We start from the raw sequence: 22,653 nt of genomic DNA on the forward strand, positions 1-22,653 counted from the left end.
TTTGAAGTATTATATTCAATCTTATTAATCAAGAAAATATTAAATATTATTATTTATGAAATATTTATTTATAAAATATGTTCATAAACCTAATTGTACAAATTATATCAAAAAGTTCAAGGTATCCTAGCGGCAAGGTCACGCGCATTCCTACCATCCGACCCATAGTGAGAGCCTTTTTTTGTTTTTTGGTTTTTTGTTTTTTTTCTTATTACCAAAACTACGTCGTTTTAGGTTTGCTTTATAACCCTGCTAACCCTATTTTTCAGCATTTGTCTCTCACTTCAACACCAGCCGTTCTCTCTTTTCATCTGTCTTTTTTTTATTTCTCATTTTCTTTCTTTGCCCTAATTTTCTTCTCCAACAATGGGCAAAAACGTAGTCTATGATGAAGAAGGTAAGCCCTCGAAGACCCAAATTTACTCTGTCTCTCTCTATTTATTTTGATTTTTGACAAATTTAAGCCCTAGATTTTTCTGGGTTTCGCACATTGGTCCCCTTTCCCTGTTGTTTAGTTTAGCCAACCTGACCAGTTCGAATTCGAACTTGAAAAAGTGCTCTCTTCACATTGGTCCCCTTTCTATTGCAAATGTGTATGAAAATTTTGTTGTTTGCTTCCTACACGTTCAGAAATTAAAGATTGCTTTTTTATTTTATATTATTTTTACCTAAATTCTGTAATTCTTATTTTGCTTTATTAATTTTTGCAGATGGAAGCTCTTTATTCGAAGCTCTACGATAAGTACACGAAACTCAAGGTTAATGTGACCATGTGTATTTTGTTTTTAATTTTATTTTATATTTCAATGATGCTATGTTTGGTCACTCAGAAAATTTTGCGATGACGGCAAAGAATTCAAATTTTCCTTTTTTTTCCTCTCTTTATTTTTGCTTTCATAAAGTAGAAATTTTTTATTTTTTATTTTTTTCTGCTTTCAGATCCGTGCTTTTGTTTTCTTTGCTTCTAATTGTTTCCTTTTGTTTTTGTTTCATGAACAAAAATAATAATAATTGTTATTAAAAAGTTGAGCCGAGGAAGCAGATCTCATGCTCTTTGCAACTGTTGAATAAGACCGATAACTATGTGGCTTTCAAGGTACTACACTAATACTACTTCATAATTCACTTTCAAATTTCCAATTTGTTGAACACCTTTTGTGGTTTTTGAAGTGGGTTTTTTTTGTTATTTGTGTTCTGGGTTTTTGTAATATTGATTTGTGTGAAAATTTGGATATGGGTTTGTTTGATATATAGGTGAAGACTACAAATCCAAAGAAGTACTGTGTGAGGCCCAATACTGGAATTGTGATGCCCAGGTCTTCCTGTGATGTTATAGGTCTCTCTCTCTAATAAATACTTGAATTTTGTGCTTAATACATGTTATTTTTTAATTAGTTTATCCTTAGTCATAGTTTCTCTTTTATTAATTTTCAGCTTTAGAACTATTGTTGTCATACTGGAATTGTTTTAGTCATATTGTGTTTTAGTTTGATTGATTTTGTATACATGTGATTGTGCTTGTAGGTAACATCACGGGCTTATGCAGCACGACCAGAGCCTCGAGATAACTCATCCAAGGTTATTATACTCATCTTTTTCATTTTGAAATGGTTTGTATTTTCAGTAAGTGGTTGTCTGGTTGAATTTAGTGGTCTGTTTGGTGGTTGGTCATAAATTACACTAAGATTGTGTAATTATTTGTGTGGTTCACGCTTCCATTTGTTTATTTGGTACAGTTTAATAACTGACACAATGTTTGACTTTTGAAAGCTAACAAGTCAAAGTTTATTTAATCACAATCTTGGATTTGAGGAATTTCTTTCACTAAACTGTCAATAAGTGGGAAAATTCCATCTGGAGTTGTGGACTTTGTTATTCTTGAGTAGATTGATCTACAGTTAAACAAGCAATAATAGGGTCCACTAAATTCAAGATCTATCTGATTGCTAGAGAATTGAGGGGGAAAAAAAGGAAGAAGAGATATAGAGATCCTGATCTTAGATATATGATTGTGTGGGAGCTGAGAAAACAACAAACTTTCACTAACCTGAGTTTATGAAAAAAATAATTAGTTTAGTTGAAATAAGTTTTAAAACAACGAACTAAATTAATACTAAATTTTATTTTTTTGTTGCTTTTATTAGTTTTCTCATAAAACAAATGGAGATTGATTTTATTTCTTTTCAATTTTTTAGAGAATATTTATTAATGTACAAAATTCTTTGATATCCATCACCTTGTCATTTATAAGATATTCTTTAACCATGAACATTGGTCTTGTTTAGCTTATACCTGATAATTTCTATCTAGTGGACTGTTTCTTTGGACATCTTTCATATACATGTTCTCTCTTTAGTTATGCATACATCTAAACACAAACACATACATTTTTCTTTAATCTCTAGCTTTGGGCTTTCTGGTATTGACTTCATCCTCAAGGAAAACAAAATAATTTTTCTGGTCAATTTTTTTAGGCTTTTATGGGACTTGTGTTAATGCTTTATCAATAAATTTAATATATATATATTTCATAATTATGATTAATACATATTAAAAGTGATTCCTAGAAACCCATGTTTCAAGAAGTTTGAGGTATCCTAGTGGCAAGAACACGCGCATTCCCACCATTTGGCCTAGGTTCGACCCATAGTGAGATCGTTATTTTTCAGCATTTGTCTCTCACTTTAACAGCAGCCATTCTCCCCTTTCCCTCTCCACTCATTTTCCTTCTAACCAAACACCCTTTCTTCTCATTTCTCTCTCTCTCCTTTGGACTATAATTCTTTATCTCACTGGTAAATCAATCATCTTTCTAATCTTTTCTTTTCTTTTCTTCTTTTTCCCATTTTCAAGATTTCATTTTTACCCTTTATTTCACTTTGGTTTTTCCACTTGTCTACGATTTCAAACACTGTATTGAATTGAAATTTCAACTCTACCATCACTTTGTTAGATCTCCATGTTCACACTGTGAATTCGTTTGCATTTTCCTTTTTTTTTTGGGGGGGGGGGGTTTCAAGCCATTGATTATGCTTAATTTGGATCAATATCACTGTCTTTAACTTCAAAATCAAAATTTTGATCAGACCCATTAACCATTAGTGGATTGATTAGTTTCTTTTTATGATTGGTGGTGTTCTTGGTTTTTATAATTTGAATTTTTGTTATTCGTTTCAGTTGAGGAGAATTCAATGAGTTTCGGTCTCTGATGATAATTCTTCTCGCTCTCCATCTGATTCTACTCATAAGGTAATTTCCAATGCACCCCATCTCCCTCTATAACCCTTGTTTTATTTTTTATTTTTTGCATTATAAAGTTTTCAATTTTGTTCCTATTCTTTGTATTTAGGATTCATTGTATTTTTTAGTTTTTCCCAGCAACCCAATATAGCTTTTTAGGCTTGGAATCGATGAGGAAGTGTCATTTGGTGATGGGTTTTTGATTTTTTCTTCTAGGGTGTGGCGGTGGTGAGTGCTGTCTGTAAAGCTTTGAGCTTGAGTTGTGAGGCTTATAAATAGGGTGTGTTAATTTGGTCTGGTGAAAGATGGGATAAGTGGCCTTTTGGAGTTTCATTATTGTGGCCGTTGTTGTTGGAGTTTAAAAGTTACTTACACATGGTTTGCGTGGAGTTAAAGGAGCTAATCAAAATGTAGGCATGGATTATATGCTACTGTTATTGGTAGACTGAGCGAAATTAGAGCATAAGCATATCCAATGAGCCAATGGAGAAGGTGACTTAAGAAAATTACTAAATTTGTTAAATTTCGTTGCTTTGAAGAACGTATTAATATTTTATCCCTTCTCATGTGTGTGGATATGTCCATGTAGGTTATTTCTTTCTTTTTTTAATCCATGAGAAAGGAGAGATGATATGTTTGGGAATTAGAGAATTTCGCTGTTGTCTTCTTTGAATTAGAAAGTTCAGCATGTAACTGTTTTTTAACAGTGTTTCTTTTATATAAGAATTGAAAAAACTCTTTTAGCTTGTAGTACTCATAGTGGATTTTTTTCCCCTGAAAGAAAAGGGGGTGGGGGAAACTTTAAGATCAAAAGTGATTTTTGATAGTGCTGGAATTATATCTGATTGATGATGAATTGACACTGTTCCCTTCTCTAATAGCTCTTACAGCTTGATAACTTGAAATACAATAGGAGAAATTAGGAACAATGCTGGACAAGATGACTTGCATTCAGAATATGGTTACCAAAGTAAGTTCGGCTCTGCAAATTGATGAAGATATGCTTCAAGTTCTTCAGGTTGCTGCATCACTTGCTATGTCAGATCTTGCTACTGTGGTTGTCACAGAATTTACTTCTCTTGCAGGAATAATGGCCCGCCATTATGCTATTAGAGATGGCTATCCAGAGCAGGTTCATCTTACTTTTAATTGTTATTTCTTCTTTTCAGGTTTCATATATGTATTTTTTTCTTTCTTTTTTTTGTTAGGAATTTATGTACAATTCCCTCACATGTGCTACTTAATATAATATACTCTGTTTTTTTTTTCAGTTTCTGTGCTTTGTGTGTTGCAGGTTTCACAATAGAAGCTAGCAAAAATTCGAACAGGTTTGCCTTTTTCTTTTTGTCAAATTCTTTGTTCCTTAAACCATAAGCCATTTAATTGATGAATAGCTATTGTTAAAGCCCATGGGATATAGATATGATAGTCAATACTCACACGTGTGATGATCATGGACTCTCTGCTTTATTTGATGTCGCCCAAAAGGTTGTGGAAAGGAAATACAAGGAAATGGTTTTCTTTGTTAAGTGATTTTTGTTGTTTTCCTCTGCTTCCTACTTCCCAATATCAGGTGGAGGCTTACTGTTTTAGAATGCAAATCCTCTGTACCACTTTTTGTGTACCATTTTATATTCCACCAATCATTACTTACCATGTGTATGATTGCTTTTTTCATTTTAAACTTTAGTTATTTTATAAGGAAAGTAAAATGAAAATATGGCAAGTAGTGATTGATGGAACATAAAGTGGTATACAAAAAGTGGTACAGAAGATTTGAACTCACTGTTTTATCCTTATTTTTCATTTCATTTTTTTTTCCCTGAAAATTTCCATTTATGCTCTGTGTGACTATGTGTGTGTGTGTTGCCTCTTACAAGCTGATTATTTCAACAATAGCGGAGGATCTGGATCCATAAAAATGACCAATATGTCACTTGGTGGATGACAAGTGAAAGTCATTTGGAATGTGTGCCATGATGCAACGTGTACAAGTGAAAGTCATTTGGAATGTGTGCCATGAACATATTTAGTGAACGGAATGCTATACAGACTTGGGGTCTTCACCTCTAGTTTGATGGACATGAATTGCAAGACATGTAATTCTTGTTGTATCTATCCATCCCTAGCCAAAAGTTTCCTTTTCCTGGAAGCAGTTGGCTACCTGGAAGTGTATTTTGATTAACCTTGCAACCAATGAATTAATGATTTCTTCCTCTATATTCCATGATTTCCCACACCTTTATTTTTAAAGCCTTTTTAGATGATAAAGTCAGTGCCTCCCTTTTTGAAACTGAATATTTTTGCTTTTCACAGATAGTATCTTGGTAAATCCTCTTAGTCCTACCTTGTCTGACCGTCAACAATCTTGGTAAAATTTTGTCTTCAATAATTCAATCTTGATTGGTTTTAATATTTTTTTTTGTTATTATTATTTTTTTAGGATTTTTTGTTATTATTATTGAAGTGTGAGTATGTGATGGCTGATGGGTTTTAATGAGTATGGTTTGGTTAGTATGCGATGCATTTTATTTACTGTTATAACGTATAAATTATTGTTAAGATTTTCTTTTTTAGAAGATTTAAGATTTTTTTATTATTTTTTTTAAGAAGATTCTGGTTTTTGTTAATAGTTTGATAATAAGTTATTGTACTTTAAACATTGTCTTATAGGTATCATTGTACTTCGCTGTTTTTTTTTTTTTAGAAATTTTGATGGTTATTAGTTGTTGAAGGCCTAGCAAGCATAAAACAATATATGAAATATATCTAAAGTAAATATTAACTAATTGATTATCATGTCATGTTTTTTTTTGATAAGTAATTAGAATATATTAAAAAGAAGAGGGGTGTCACTTGAGTATATAGGAAGTATACATCAAGGACAAATATCAAGGACAAATACAAATCAAGTGCATAAAGTACAAAAGTCCGTGAAACCATGGAGTGAAGAAAAAGAACGAAAGTCAAACACTGTAACCCAATCTAGAAGAGTCTTAAGGAAGAAGAGTTTAAGATCTGCAATTGATCTCTCTAGATCCGCAAAATGCTGGTTATTCCTCTCCCCCCAAATGCACCACATCAAACAATGGGGCACAGCCATCCAAATAGCTGAATTCTAATGCCTCCCCAATTTTCCTTGCCAACAAGCCAACAGATCCACCATTGTTTTCAGCATAACCCAATGAATGCCAAACAGAGTAAACATCATAGACCATAAATCAAAAGCAATAGAGCAAAGGATGAGGAGGTGGTCGACAGATTCTCCATTTCTTTTACACATACAACACCAATCCAAAATCAACAGATTATCATGAGGAGGTGGTCAACAGATTATCATGTCATGTTCCTATGTAAGTACTTGACTTAAACCCCAACTTAGTCAAAAAACAAACATAAAAGCCCAAACTCACCGCGCTACAAACAGTACAACGTTACTAACTTTGCTCGGTGCTGGGCCTGGTTGGTCCAACTTGTTCTGGCCCAACTGCTAGAACTACAATAGATCTTTGTATTTATTAGGTTTAGGTTTGGGCCTAATCATAATAGGGAATTTAGGCTGAAGTGTAGTCTTATGGGCCCAACTAGGTTGGGCTTTAGACATGGTGAACATCATTTTTTTATTGGGTCTTTCAGTTTCCTAACCCGTAATTATTAAGTGGATATGAGCTGCATTTACTAGGGGAAAACTTTGAGGTGTTGAGGTCACTTCTGGCCCTATAGGATTTGAAAGGCTAATACAAGCTTAGGAATGTAATTGGGTGGGATCATCAAACTTCCAATTAACTTAAGAAAAAACATAGGAGAGAATTTGTTAAAGTGGAAATGACAAAAACAACTTCAGCTGTGGTTGCCTACCTGGCTTTGATCAGGTACCAGAAAAAAAACAAAAGGTAGAAAAAGGGGTCCCCAATTGCGCATTGGTGTATAGCATATGCCTTGTAGTCATCATAGATTTAGAATTAGAATGATCGATATCTTATGACTTTTGAATATATTTCAATTTGAATAGAGAAGTGATTTTCCAATTTGCATTGACTAATGACTATTGACACAACCCTTGTTTCCAGTCCACCAAGCACTATGTTTTCATTGATAAAGGAATATATGCTTATTTCTTAGGAAAATAAAAAAAATCAAAGTTTATGTTATATTTCATATTAGCTTCTAAGTTTTTAATGTTGTCAATTAAAATTTTACGCTTATATGCTCTAAAATTATCACCCGCCTAGATTGATAAAAGGTTTATCGACCCTCTTAAAGTTATGATTAGAGGAATTTAATCTTCACGCCAACAAAGTGTAGTGAATTTCAAAGTCATTTTAAAACAATCATGGCTTTAGATTCATCTCATTTGATTTATAAAATTTTTGAAGAAAATTTTAGTGAAGGCCCTTTGAAATTAAAGTTGAGAAACCTTCATTTTTGTAGTGTAAATTTAAAAGATTCAAATGGCTTGAATCTCTATTAGAGTCAAGCCCATGATGTATTAAAAAAAAGAAGATGTGGATGACTAGGATGAGTTTGATATTCAAATCAAAGAACTGATTGATAGAAAATTATATAACTTTTTATTTTTTGTTGATGAACTGAAAAGAAACTTTTATTTTAAACGCATGGTTCCTTTTTTGGTCTAATTGTACCACTTGTCCATTGATTAGTGTCTCTTCCTATGTAATTCAATTTATTTAATAAAAATTTAGTAATTATTGGTATCATTATTATTATTATTATTTTTACATTCCTAGTCTTGTGTACCACAGAAAATGGGCTGTACAGTATACACTTTTGTAGTCTAGATTTCCTAAGCACTTTGTTAGCTACCTTTTGACTCTTGACAGCATCTAGTACTTGCAGAACAAAGTAATATTTCACATCGGGTAAATTCTAACCCTTTCACCTCAAGATTAACGATGAATGCATATGCATAAAAAGGTTTTAATTGATACCATATTTCCATGAAACTTACGAAGCATCTTGTTTTGTTTTCTTTTTTATAGCATTGCATGTTAACTTGACGTAAGAATTGAATATTACAGTGTCATGCATGTTAGTGTAGGGTTCAATATAAGATGCGAAAATCAAGGTCTCCATATATAGGATAATACCGATGACATAAAATTCAAAGATAGATATAAATGACTTGACATATTTTTTGGGGTGGGTTCGAAGGGATAACTTGAGATTCTTATTCCAAGCTATTTGGTGAAATTTCACTACAAATTGCCAATTAATGCAACTTTATTTATTTATTTTAAAAACAAATTGAACTGACTTACATGCAATTTAAAGTAAATCACTTTTTGCTTTTAAACATATATATGTGTATCAAGTTGAGTTTCACTTCTCATGCATGTGTGATATAATATGCTTTGGCATTTTATGTTAGTGCTTACCAAAACAAAGTATTTATGCTTGTGCTTATAAAGTACATTTTATGTTGAGGAACTTAGAGAATTTTTGTTTATTTATTTGCTGAATAAGGAACTAAGAGAATTATTTTATGCATCAGAAGTTTGACTTTTATATATTTTTTCTATTTTTTTTTAATTCCCATTTTTTTTCTTAGTATACCAAGGGGATCTGAACTCTAAATCTCTAATCCCATGTAATAGGGCTAAATGCTATTATATCACATTACCATTAACTCGTCTACATTGTTTTAATTGGAGAGATAGGAGTAATATATTTTTATTGTATGCTTTACATGCAAATATTCAAAAGTATCCTTTTCAAGTGAGTGCACTGCTTCTTCTTTTCTCTCTTATGTTAAATCATTATCCTTTTGTGTTGCAAATTTGACCTGACAGTAACCAATATATGTGCTGTGAATATTGTAAAGTGGGTATGCCATCATTTTGCTTTGTCCTGATTTAATTTAGTAGCGGTTTTCTTTAATAAATTACACGACCTTAAGATTATCCTAGGTAGACATTTCACATTAAAATATAGATATAATGCTGGTCTAGTTGTAAACTTAGCCCCCACACAAAAAGGCCTCCATATTTCTTACTGTCTTTGCCTAATCAACTTAATCCCTTTTACTCTTTCAATGGGAAAATTAACTTTTAACGCATAGTTTTTAAGTACTTTATTTCCTAATTGCACATGCAAATGGCAGTCACAAGTAGGCTTAAAATAAACATAAGAGGGGAAAATTTGCAAACCAAATCTTGGAAGAGACTGTCAAATGATTTTAATGTCATTATTTTATTAAGACACGTTTACTATTTGCAAGTGATTATAAAATGAGATACAGATGAATCTCCCATAGTTGATAGTTGATAGTTCCATTCTCAAATGTACTTAGAGAAAGGCATCAACTACTTACCTGACTTGAGTTGTTCACATCTTTCTTTCCTTTTTCTTTCAGCATTTAATTTTCTTGTTATTTTTTCTTTTGGTCTGTTCTGAATTCTGATTGAAAGTGGGATTTTTCTGCATGAAGATCCCTATTGATTCTCTTGGTAAGATTTATAAGGGAAGTCAGTAAAAAAAAGGAAAAAAAGAGAGGATCTTATTCACTGCCCTTTCCTTCTTTTGAAAAGTTAGTCTTACCAAGGGACCATAATAAGTGAAATACTTATACATGAAGGCCTATCAACTTGGGAGATCTCTAAAAAGACAAAAAGTCAGCCTGTCTTATTCTCTGCCTCTTAAGGCTTTGCATACTACCCGTGTGTTCCTTTGGGTATTCTAGTTCTCCATAAAATCTAATATTATTGAGACCATTTCAAACATATTGAGGTAAGTCACTAAGAATTTGCATATAGAATAAACAACCACGAAAAAGAAAAATAGAGAGAACTAGGAATAATAAATACACCCACTTAAAACTATTGTCCTTAAACTTACTTTCCTTTCCCATGTTGCAGGTATCCTTGCAAAATCTGCGCTACTATCAAAAGATAGATGACGTATTTTTGATCCTCCTCACCGTGCTGCTGCCGATGAAGCCCAGACCTCCTAACAGTAAGGGGGTGTTTGGTGGAGGAGTTTGAGTAATGTTGTTCGGGTGTTTTTGATATACGTGTGGGTGAAAAAGTGTGGAAATGTGTGTTTAAAATGCTCTAAAAATTGCTTGAAATGGCCTACCAAACAGGCCCTAAGTTTTTAAAATTATTTTGTTTTGATTTTTGGTTTAGGGTTTCGATTTTGGGTTTAATTGGATTTTTTTTTGAGGGATTTGCTTCATGGGGTTTTTATATTTTGTTGTTTTCTTTCAGGAACAAAAGGGCCTCTCTCTCAATCTCACTCGGACCTCTCTTCATTACCATTTGATTTTGTTTCAGGTATCAATTCTACATTAATGTTGTGGTGGGTTGTTTTGGAGCAAGCAGGTGGCTTGCATGAAGGGAAAAGGTGGTGTATTTTATATTGGTAGTGTTGTGAATGTTGACATATTGTTGTTCAATTTGTTGTCAATTTCTCATATTTTGTCTTAAGTAAATACATATAGTATGTTGTGGTGGGTTGTTGTTTGGGAGCAAGCGGGTGGCTTGCATGGAGAGAGAAGGTGGAGTATTTTCTATTAGGAGTGTTGTTTGTTTTGTGACTTACATTTTTGAAACTCAATGTGCAATGGTGAAATCATAGTGTAGGTGCGCCTCATAACATTCTAGACTCTTGGGATGTATTATTTTGTGTATGACATTCTAGACATTTGGGAGGTAATTATTGACATGGTGTAATTAAATATATTTAGTTTCTTGGTTTAATTTGGTATTGTATTTGCTATTGCAAAATATGAATTGTGGTTCATTATAGTTGCTATAAAATAGGTATTGGAAAATATGTATTGTAGGTACATATTACAGCTGCTAAAAAAATTAAATTTTTTTTTTTTTTTTTATAAAAAAAATGACCTATCCCGGTGCTTTGAAAACCGTTGGAATAGGGTTTGGCATAGGGAATGGGCATATGCCCTATACTAGCGCCTTTAAATTATATTCATTCAAGACTTATACCAGTGCTTTTGAGAACGCTGGAAGAGGTATTGCCTATGCCAGCGCTTTTGAAAGCGCTAGCATAGGTTAAATTCATATTTCCATAAGGCTGTCCTGACACAAGTAAAAATGTCGGAATAGGGTCTGAAAAGTGTTGGTACAAGTCCAGCGATCCTATACCGATTGTCATTGTACGGCGGTTTGAAGCACTGGGAAAAAAAACGTTGGGCTTGGAATTTTGACCTTATTCCAGCGCTTTCTGGGGCTATCCCAACGATTTTGAAAATGCTGGGATAGCCCCATTTTTTTGTAGTGTCAGGCTACATGCCCATTTCGAATTTTTCATCTCTAGCCCTCGAAACTCTCCCTCATCAACTTCCTGGATCACATCCAACTCCTTTTGTTTATTGGGATCCCATTTAGATAAAGGTGAACACTCCAACAAGCCACTCTCTTCCTCCCCGTGACACAAACCACTAGGATTTGCTTCACTGTGCTTCCACTGAAGCAGAAAGTGTTCAGACCCATCTTGTGCCAGCTCATCCCCAACCTATGCTAGCTCATCCCCATCCAAATGGCTTGACGTATTGCTCCATTTTTCTCCCTTCTCACCTAATACCTCCGTGGAATTCTCTCTCCCCAAAATAGAAGATCTTCTTGCTACCCAGACCCTACAGAGGAGAAGATTGATTTTGGGTAGCACCCTGATGTTGTTGAGATGGAAAGACAACCTTCCTAGGCCCCATCAGCCTCGCCAACATCCCTACACTGAAGTCCCCATCCAATGGAGTTGATTTTTGACCCCCGTCCCCCTACAGATCACTGCCTCTCTGATCAACCCATGCTTGGAAGCCACTATCCATTGTCGCACTTACTGCTACATCGGGATTAGCTCCCTCCAAGTTGACTGACGGTGAGACCATCGAGGCACCATGAACAGGGTTGGCGTTGAGGGCAGAGGGTAGAGGCATTGAGATCCAGATCTGGCACTGTTGTGCTCTTCGGCGACTTGGAATCTCCACACCAATTTTGATGATATTACCTTTTGCTTGTGGCAATTGCCCCGGGCAATTGCGAACTTAATAGATTTGCACTTGTCATCATTCGTTACAGGCTAGTAGTGGTGCACTGGCATCAAACTTCTTGTGAAGAAATCATAGTAGTGGGGCTTCACAAGTAAGCTAATAGAATCAAAAGCAAGAATGTATTTTTCACTAACAGAACAGGCAGAACCTTCAATATAAATCTTATACCTACAAAGAAAGGAAGAAACCATATTACTAATTGATAATGCACATAGTCAACAAAAAGAGATGATAAAGTGAACATGGAGTTAGGAAACAAAACAAAAAATCATAAAAATCGAAAACTAAAAACAAGCATGTCATGCGGAAAGAGATTGAAATTTTTTTGTCTTTCACCTTTAATTGCATTGGCTAGCCAAGTCTGACTGTTTGTATCCTTCTTGTGATATTCGGATCCAATCCTGCAAACGAACGTCTATTATTGTATCAGTTGCTATATTTTTTTACATGTGACATAACAAATTTTCTCATCTTCATATGCTCATGTAGCATCCATTACTCTATCAATCACCATTAAACCCTTATCAACCTGTTACCGGCACGCAAGAAAAGATCTAATTTTCTCTACGTAAATAGAAAAAGAGAACTCTCATCTTCTTTAAAGGGTATACTTTTAGGTTTGGATTAAGAGTTTGGCTCCCACCTACACCATAAAGTTGCTAGTAGGACTTAAAACTGACCCTGAACTCACCTTTCTTTGAGCCTTTGAACAACAAATTCTGGTTTATGAAGTTTGCATTGAATAGTTGAGGGCTCCTGTGATTTAAAAATAACTAAATACAGCTCTATGAAGAGCTTGAGGAGGCTACAAACAACTTTGACACATCTGCTTCCTTGGGTGAAGGTTCTCATTGACAGATGTATAGAGGCCGGCTAAAGTATGGTTCTATTGTAGCTTTTAGACGCCTAAAAATGAAAAGAAGCCACAACACTCGAAATTTTATGTATCATATAGAGCTGATATTAAAACTCAGGGCATCGCCATTTGGTCAGTGCTTTGGGACGCTGCTTGAGTGTTACTTGGATGATTCAAGGATCAGCAGAATTTTTTTTTCTTTGAATATGTACCAAATGGCACACCAAGGAGCTGGATCTTTGTGGGACATTTTGAACACTCTTACTTGGACACAACATATTGCTGCTGCTATAGGAGTAGCAAAGGGCATTCAATTTTTGCATACAGAGATCATGCTTGGTGTCAACAGAGACAATCATGTGTGAGAGAGGGAGTATACTCCAATACTACCTAATAAATTTCCTGTTACATGTCAACAATTCAGCCAAAGTGTAAATAAGTTTGCAGTACATGCATTAACATTGACACCTCAACGGACTTGCATGAAGAAATAAAATGACAGAGACTAATATTAATACCAAACTTGTGAATTAAGAAAATAGTGTTTGCATAAAAGAGTCTTACTCTTACATATTAGAAGAACCAAACTGTTTATACAGAAGAGACAGAAAAATAAAAACTAGCATATATAGCAAGGCTTTATTAGATGCACTTTTTCCAAAGTCGGTGTGTTCCCCATGCTTTCACATTCATTTCTTCTTCACTCAAGTCTCTCATTTCTGGAACTTAAAAACCAATGAAGGCTTCCATGGCTACAACATGCATGGCGAAAAGTAGAACTACATATTCCTTGTAGAGAAATATGGAAGGCGCTGAAAAGTAGGCCATTGAGAACAAGAGTAACATAAAAATTATCAATGTCAAAGTAGATCCTACGGAATTAGCTCTCTGAGGTAAAGGAACACAAAACCATCCTAGGGGTCCACTGATCATTGCGTATCCACCCACATAAAAAAACAAAGCCACAGAAATGACAATAGCAACATCCACTTCTAGGTACACCACATTATAATCATCCATTCGAAGTAGACCAAATATCATAAATAATGTGAAGATCATCACAGATGCAAAAGTACGTAGCATTACCCGTCGTTTGTATCGACCAACCAAGACTCCACCCATAATCACCATAATGAAATAAGCATATGCAACTCCAATGGATAAAACAAAATCAGTAGAGGTAGACACACTTAACAAAATTCAAAAAGACAGGGGAGAAGAAGTTTAGGGTAAAAACTCCAATCGATTGCATGAACATTTCCCGAATACATACAATGAATAGATATGGTAGATATTGGACTCTAAAGGGATCAACCAAGGAACCATAAATTCCCTCACTCTCTTATACCAAATTGTCAAATTCAGCAACAATTAGTCTACCTCTAGTCTTTTTGAACGCATTTTTAGCTCTTTCAATGTCTTTCATCTCAATAAAATAATGTGGACTTTTAGGAGCAGTAGCAAATAGCATCAAGGATGCAAGAGCTAAAGCTCTTGAAAGTCCAGAACACAACCTAAGCCCCGAATTGGACGGTGCCACTAAATAATTCATGGTTGACGCTATAGCAAATCCCAAATTGTAGGAATGGTGAAAAATGGTGGCTAGCAAGTTTGCATAATCACTTGGAGCGTATTCTAAAATATATACTGGAAAAACCTGTAATAGAATGTAATAGTTTACATACATCAAACATGGAGTAGATTCATTCACAAGCATTATATATTTTAAATTTTAAATTTTGAAATAAAAATTTATACCTGTAGAATACATCCTACCCCAGTCCCACAGATAATCCGACCAATGAAGAGGATAGGTAGATTCTTAATTGTTGAGAGTACGGATTCCACCAGAACGAGTCCAAATCCAATATAGACAACCAACCATCTATCATATAACTTGGAGAAGATAAAAGAAGGTAGTATTGCTACAGTGGCAGTAAGGTAGAGTCACACAATGAAAGCGTTAATATTATTGTCATAAAATGAACAATAATTGGTTGTCTTTGTTATTAGCATTTCTCGGTAAACACCAAAAATTGTTAGTGATTTGTTAACAACATTTCCTGGAACCAAAATAGCAAATATTAACGAGGGATGGTTACACTGTCCTTCCCGACTCTGAGTCAATGACTAGTAACGGAACTCCTAACTTTGGACAGAGAGTGATTGCCAACTTTAGGTGTTGATACCGACTCTGTTGACTTCACTCTTGACAGCTTGTTCTCTAAAAGAGTCACTCACAACTCTTATTGAACACTCCTAGCTATAAGGTGAGAGAGTGACTAGGCCGAAAAGGTGGAGCAAGGGAGTACCTATGAACGAAGAATTAGTAACTAACCTCTTGACTAACAGCTTGCCTTCGTTAGAAGGAAAGAAAGCTTATCCGCGCAATCAACGTGTATCGTTGAACTACTTGAAGAGGCTGGGCTTATCTGCGCAATGGGTTAATATTTGCTATTTTGGTTCTAGGAAATGTTGTTAACATTAGGGAATCACTAACACTTTTTGGTGTTTACTGAGAAATGCTAATGACAAAGACAACCAATTATTGTTCATTTTATGACAATAATATTAACGCTTTCATTGCGTGCCTCTACCTTGCTACCGCTGTAGCAATACTAATTTCTTTTCTCTTCTCCAAGTTATATGGTAGATGGTTGGTTGTCTATATTGGATTTGGACTCGTATTAGTGGAATCCGTACTCCCAACAATTAAGAATCTACCTATCCTCTTCATTGGTCGGATTATTTGTGGAACTGGGGTAGGATGTATTCTATAGATATTAATTTTTATTTAAAAATTTAAATATATAATGCTTGTGTATGAATCTGCTCCATGTTTGATGTATGTAAACTATTACATTCTATTGTAGGTTCTTCCAGTATATATTTCAGAATTCACTCTAAGTGATTATACAAACTTACTAGCCACCATTTTTCACAATTCCTATAATTTGGGATTTGCTATAGCGTCAACTATGAATTATTAGTGGCATCGTCCAATTCGGGGCTTAGGTTGTGTTCTAGACTTTCAGGAGCTTTAGCTCTTGCATCCTTGATGTTATTTGCTACTGCTCTTGAAAGTCTACATTATTTTATTGGGATGAAAGACATTGGAAAAGCTAAAAATGCGTTCAAAAAGACTAGAGGTAGACTAATTGTTGCTGAATTTGACAAATTGGTATTAGAGAGTGAGGGAATTTATGATTCCTTGGTTGATCCCTTTAGAGTCCAATATCTACCATATTTATTCATTGCATGTGTTCGGGAAATGTTCATGCAATTGAATGGAGTTTTTGCCCTAAACTTCTTCTCCCTTGTCTTTTTGAATTTTGTTAGTGTGTCTATCTCTGCTTATTTTGTTTTATCCATTGGAGTTGCATAGGCTTATTTCATTATGGTGATTGTGGGTGGAGTCTTGGTTGGTCGATACAAACGATTGTTAGTGCTATGTACTTTTGCATCTATGATGATTTTGACATTATTTATGATATTTGGTCTACTTTGAATGGATGATTATAATGTGGTGTACCTAGGAGTGGATGTTGCTATTGTCATTTTTGTGGCTTTGTTTTTTTATGTGGGTGGATATGTAGTGATCAGTGGACCCCTAGGATGGTTTTGTGTTCATTTACCTCGGAGAGCTAATTCTATAGGATCTACTTTGACATTGATAATTTCTGTTACTCTTGTTCTCAATGGCCTACTTTGCAGCGCCTTCCTTATGTCTCTACAAAGAATATGTAGTTCTCCTTTTCGCCATGCATGCTGTAGCCATGGAAGCCTTCATTAGTTTTTTAGTTCTAGAAACGAGAGACTTGAGTGAAGAAGAAATGAATGTGAAAGCATGGGAAACACACCGACTTTGGAAGAAGTGCATCTGATGAAGCCTTGCAATATATGCTAGTTTTTATTTTTCTGTCTCTTCTGTATAAACAGTTTGGTTCTTCTAATATGTAAGAGTAAGACTCTTTTATATAAACATTATTTTCTTAATTCACAAGTTCGTGTTACAAGATGAATGAGCCCAAAAACACGGAAAAAATCTTTTATCAGGAAAAATACATGATTGTTGGACGATATGGCACAAGTTGGAGACCATAAATTTAGGAAACAACAATTTCACCGACAACATTCCAACATCCATTGGACCGTTGACTCTTCTCAAGTCTTTGCACCTACACAACAACAAACTCTCAAACAAATTGCCATCATCTTTGAAAAATTGTATAGAATTGGTTATTATTGATCTCAGTGAAAATGAGTTTGTTGGATCCATCCCTTCATGGATATGACATAGGCTTTTAAGCTTGATGACTCTCAACCTTTGCTCAAATAATTTTCATGGTCACATTCTGAAAGGACTTTGTGCTATAACTTCACTTCAGATTTTTGACCTTTACCATAAAAAACTATTTGGAAGCATACCAAGATGCGTTAAAAATTTTAGTGCCATGGCCACAAAAAGTAATTCATATCTCAATATGGATTTTTACCCCCCAATTTATTCGTATGGTGAATCTTTCCCTCTTGAAAATGCATTGCTTGTGATAAAGGGAAAAATTCTTGAGTGTAGTACCATTCTTCAACTAGTAAAAAGTATTGACTTTTCCAAGAACAGCTTATCAAGAGAGATTCTAGAAGAAGTGACCAATCTCTAAGAATTACAGTCATTGAATTTGTCATATAATCTCTAGATTGGAAGTATTCCTGTGAATATAGGTACTATGGGTTCATTGGAATCTATTGATTTCTCTATGAACCAACTTATAGGTCAAATTCCCTCAAGCATGTCAAGTTTGACATTTTAAAATCATTCGAACTTGTCAAACAACAATTTGATTGGGAAAATTCCTTTAGGCACCCTGTTATAGAGTTTTGAGGCATCCAGTTTTATTGGAAACAAACTTTGTGGACCACCACTTACTGATAATTGTACTACAAATGGTGTAAAACCCAACAATGAAAACATAGGGAGTAAAGGTACTCTTGGACTTGAAGTGGATTGGTTCTATGTGAGCATTGCAATTGGCTTTGTGGTTGGTTTTTGGGTGTATGCTGTCCTTTACTATTGAACAAGCAATGGAGAATTATCTACTTTCAATTCCTAGATCACATGGGGGATAGTTTTAGGGGTGTTGTTTCATTGTAAGTAAATGTTGTAAGATTCTTCATATTTTAGTGCAAATGTCATGTGATAATGTTAATCAATGTTTTGATGGTGTCTGTAACATGTGTTAGTTAATACACTCCACTAGCATATATGAATATGATATTTCTTCCTATGGACAACAAATGCAATCCAATTTGTAGTTTCATTTAATCCCTGTAGATTAATATTGTAAAATCAAACTTTAGTTTGTACAAGCAATGGATTCAATAAAATAGTATACCATACCTACTTATCAAAAAACAAAAGTAGTATGCTATACCTTGAAATTACTCCTAGGCTTTGTTTCTGTTACTTTAAACAAATGTTTATCTTGAGTTTCAGCAGTGCTTTTGTTGAGTTCATGGGTTTAACACATTTTTGGAAACTTAATTGGGATTGGCCATATGCAAGTTTAACACATTTTTGGTTCCCTATTTAGGTGGACAATTTCTCAAACATCATATTGAAAATGAACATGAAATTTGCAACTTGCAAGTCAAGCTGAATAGTGTCTAGTGGAATACTTTCTCGCAATTGCAAGAAAGATTGTAGTACATGAAACATTATTTGTGAGCAAACCATCAATAGCTGGTTTTGGCTAAAAACCTGATTATCCATACGCATATGTTGTTGCCTGCTATTAAACATGTAAAGGTTCTTTTGAACACAATTCTTCCTTATTGCTTCATCATATCTGTATCTTTCATAATTGTTGTGTTTCTCTTGGTATAGTTTTCTTTGTAATACCCTACAATTCCAACCCATGCAAAGGTGCTCCAATCTAACTTGCAATGAGAAAGAAAAATGTGCCCTTCTAAGTTTCAAAGTTCTTACAAGTCCTTTAAATAGGCTCTTGTCTTTGTCTTTTCAAGATTGCTGAAGAGGGATTGGAATCTGAGTGACACGTAAGTGGAAATCGAGTTGAGCTCCACCTATAAATTAATATTCTGCTGATGAATGATGAATATAGATTGCCGTTATGTTGAAAGATTAATCCTTTTTTACTGGAGCTAAAACTACTAAATAAATTGAGTTAATTATTCTATTGGTGAGGGCATTCCAAGCTATTTTGGTTACTCTGGAGAGAATTAGACATCTTGACCTCTCCTTTGCAGGATTTGGAGTATTCATTTCTCAGGAGCATAGAACTCTATCACAACTTTACTTTCTTAATCCTACAGGAAAATGATCTTTATTTGGATGGTCTAGTATTGGTTTATTGTCTTTCTTACCTGCATTATTTTTATCAATCGGTGTCAACTGTCATAGGGAAAAAGAAAAAGGCTTCAGGTAATTTGTGGTTCTCTTGTCTCACTTTCTTGTATGATTTGCAGTCCAGATTATCTTATATGGCAGCTAAACTTTATTATTTAAAATTTCAATTAGGATGCGCTGAGACAAGGGCTAATTAAAACTTAAAGTGGACTGGGCATTGTTAGGAAGTCAATTCAACTGTATGGTCCTTTTCAACTCGAGCTTATATCAATGCTGTAAGATCATATTGTAATTACAGATCAAAAGACTCTTTTTCCTTCCAATTTTCTCCAGAAACACGAGCATTTTTGTTTTATTAGCTGAATGGGAACAGAATATAATTGAAGCTTTGTTTTCACTTAATTTTATTACCATAATCACTCATAGAAATGACGTCTTATAGGTCTAAAGAATGCAACAAAACATTTCATCTCATTTCAGCTTCGTCTTGAAATAATTTTAAACATGTCGTCGTGGCACTTATTACTAGGTATGTGTGATTATACATGAATGTAGACATGTCTGATTCTTGCTAGCCTAGTAATAATTATTTCCTTATTGCCTTGCTGAGCAGATGAAATGATTAGAGGATTCAGAAATTACACAACGATTAAAGGGCCTTCCTTTTCTCATTGCTGCCTAATCACACATTCTTTGCTAAAAATGTACCCTTCTCTCCAAGCCAAGGATGACATGTGGAATCAAATCAGAATATGGTGTTATCAAAAAAAAAAAAAAAAAAAAAAAAAATATATATATATATATATATATTTTTTTTTTTGCCGCACCTTTCTTCTGTTTTTCTGTGTTTTGGGATCAACTTATATTCTATAGGCCAATTAGCTTCCCACATCTATCTGGTATACAATCCAGATTGTAAATATCCTGCATTATTAGTTATCCTTTTATCATTTTCTGTCTTTGTTAAAATTATGTGGCTGTTATAGACCTTTCTTCTCGGATTTATGGATATTTTGCCAATATTCTGGTAAATATTTGGAATTTATAAAATTAAATGTGATTGATAATGAATCTTAAATTAACTTTTTTAATTTTTATGGGTTATATCTTTGCATATACTAGTTGGACTTTAGATGGTTTTGATGTGGGTTGTGCCATCATATGCCAGATGACATAGTAGGCCGGACAACAAATGACTTTAGCATGAAACCAACAGGACTAATCTGTTAATCCAATTCATATTTCAATTATTTTACTTTTCTTAATTGAATTACAGATAAGACTTATGAGGGAGCTTGGTTGGTGGGTCACCATCGAACTAAAAGATTTATTTTGATACTTAACTTTGTATTCAAGGCATCAACACCCTATACAGGCACTACAGAACATTGTAGCAAATCACATGCACGTTCCAAAAAAGAAGCCAAATATTGTTATGTTTATTCTTTATTTTTTTATGTAGTGTTTTTTTTTTTTTTAAAACAAATTCACCAAATTCTAAAATTTTATTTTTCTAATGTTTATACATAATAATTTTTTTATCAATTCTCAACGAGTTCAAATTACAAAGAGTTCTTTTAAACAAAACAATTAAAATAATTATTAAATTTTGTGTGTGTGTATGTTTTCTTGATATAATATCTATATTATAATTATTCAAATAATTGAAATAAGATATAAAAAAATTGTTGTTTCTTCATGTTGTTATTATTATTATTATTATGTTTATGAACCAAGGTTGAGTAGAATAGAAAGAACCAAGTGACAACACCTATTGGCAAAATTGGTAGTTAATCTTCTAACCAAGCTCACCATAGTCACTTTAATGATTTTGTTATAAACTCTATCCTTATGTTTTCTCTTCACTTGACAATATTCACCAAATTATACTTTCCAAAAGAGAAAAAAGAGAAATAACCAAAGGTGAATTATGTGAAAACAATGGGTGTTAAAAAGGTGATTTTTTTTTTAATATATATATATATATTATTTTTATTGTTTTGTATTAAAATATGAGATTAAAAGAATTTTTAAAATATGACTAACGATAGGAATCTCCAATTATATCAAATAGAAGAGAACGTAAAATTTATTTTTGCATGATACTTTTGAAGTTGCTGCAAGTCAGGCTTCATGAAACCCAAAAAATTTAGTATTACGTACATTGGATAGTAAAATACTAATGATAAAACAAAATATGGCAACACTCCAATTGTCTAGAAAATAATAATAAATTCAAGACCAAGCAAATAAAAAACGTTTCACAGAACATATATAATCTTTCATCATTATTTCAGAATGTAAATTGACCTTATTTCTAAGGCTAAACTAAATGAACTATAGACTGTATAGTCATGTTGGGTCCAAAATTTTCAAATAGTGTTATGCCATTATGTCCCATCTTCTTTTTATTTATTTATTTTTTCAATACAATCTACGTACTAGAAATAATCCACCAAAGACCTTTTTCAATTGCCAATTATTTTAGACCATAATTGCGTGAAAAAAAAGTTATCAAAATTATTTTCAAATAATATTGGTATTTTTTTTACTGGGGTCATTATTTTGTGGAAGGCTATTTATAGCGAGTTATGCATGCATAAACTGTTACAATGTTATCTTCTTTTTTTGTTCAGGGTAGTATTAAATATTTTTCTACAAAAAAGGTTTTAAAATATCAGCAACAAACTAATTTTTTTTTTTTTTTTTGGTTATATCGACAACAATAAAAATAAAAATTACGATAAACATAACAATATCTGTAAGAACATGGACGACCAAAAAAAAAAAAAAAAAAAGATATAATATTTGTATAATTTTTTTGTTGCAAAGCTTATTCCAACTAAACTTGATGAAAATAACATAATAATTGGTATGTATAAAGATAATAAACAGAAACTTGTTGAATCCGTTGGAATTTGGAAAAATTATAATGCTTACTAAAGAATCAATATGATAATTATTATTTATATTTTGATATTTTCTGGATATGACAAATTTAATTTGCAATAGTATTTTATAGGGTCTTGTATAGACTACTGATACCTATTGTTTCATTAGGAAATAGTATAACTATTTCATTAGTAATAGCATAGTATAAATCATTCTGTTATCATTTCTATCTACTTTTGATGCAGCAAGAATTTTTGGTTGTTTATT

At 33.4% G+C, this 22,653-nt stretch overlaps 1 long non-coding RNA gene across 26 annotated transcripts; it reads left to right on the forward strand.

Annotated features, from left to right (window-relative positions):
• Positions 1 to 280: 280 nt before the first annotated feature.
• LOC126726462 (uncharacterized) lies at positions 281 to 20,578 on the forward strand. Of its 26 annotated transcripts, none has more exons than XR_007655909.1 (15): positions 281 to 397; positions 711 to 758; positions 1,026 to 1,096; positions 1,255 to 1,336; positions 1,525 to 1,578; positions 3,178 to 3,249; positions 4,122 to 4,210; positions 4,326 to 4,372; positions 4,512 to 4,568; positions 5,557 to 5,611; positions 8,004 to 8,120; positions 10,116 to 10,272; positions 10,467 to 10,532; positions 16,842 to 20,023; positions 20,108 to 20,578. It is a non-coding gene; the product is annotated as an uncharacterized LOC126726462 (long non-coding RNA). The 26 variants fall into 26 exon arrangements; XR_007655900.1 differs by having other exon boundaries at positions 10,116 to 10,212; XR_007655894.1 differs by lacking the exons at positions 5,557 to 5,611; positions 8,004 to 8,120 and having other exon boundaries at positions 10,116 to 10,212; positions 16,842 to 19,569; positions 19,666 to 19,769; positions 19,937 to 20,023.
• Positions 20,579 to 22,653: the final 2,075 nt, after the last annotated feature.

This window comes from Quercus robur, chromosome 5 (assembly GCF_932294415.1).
Source record: "Quercus robur chromosome 5, dhQueRobu3.1, whole genome shotgun sequence".
NCBI lineage: Eukaryota > Viridiplantae > Streptophyta > Magnoliopsida > Fagales > Fagaceae > Quercus > Quercus robur.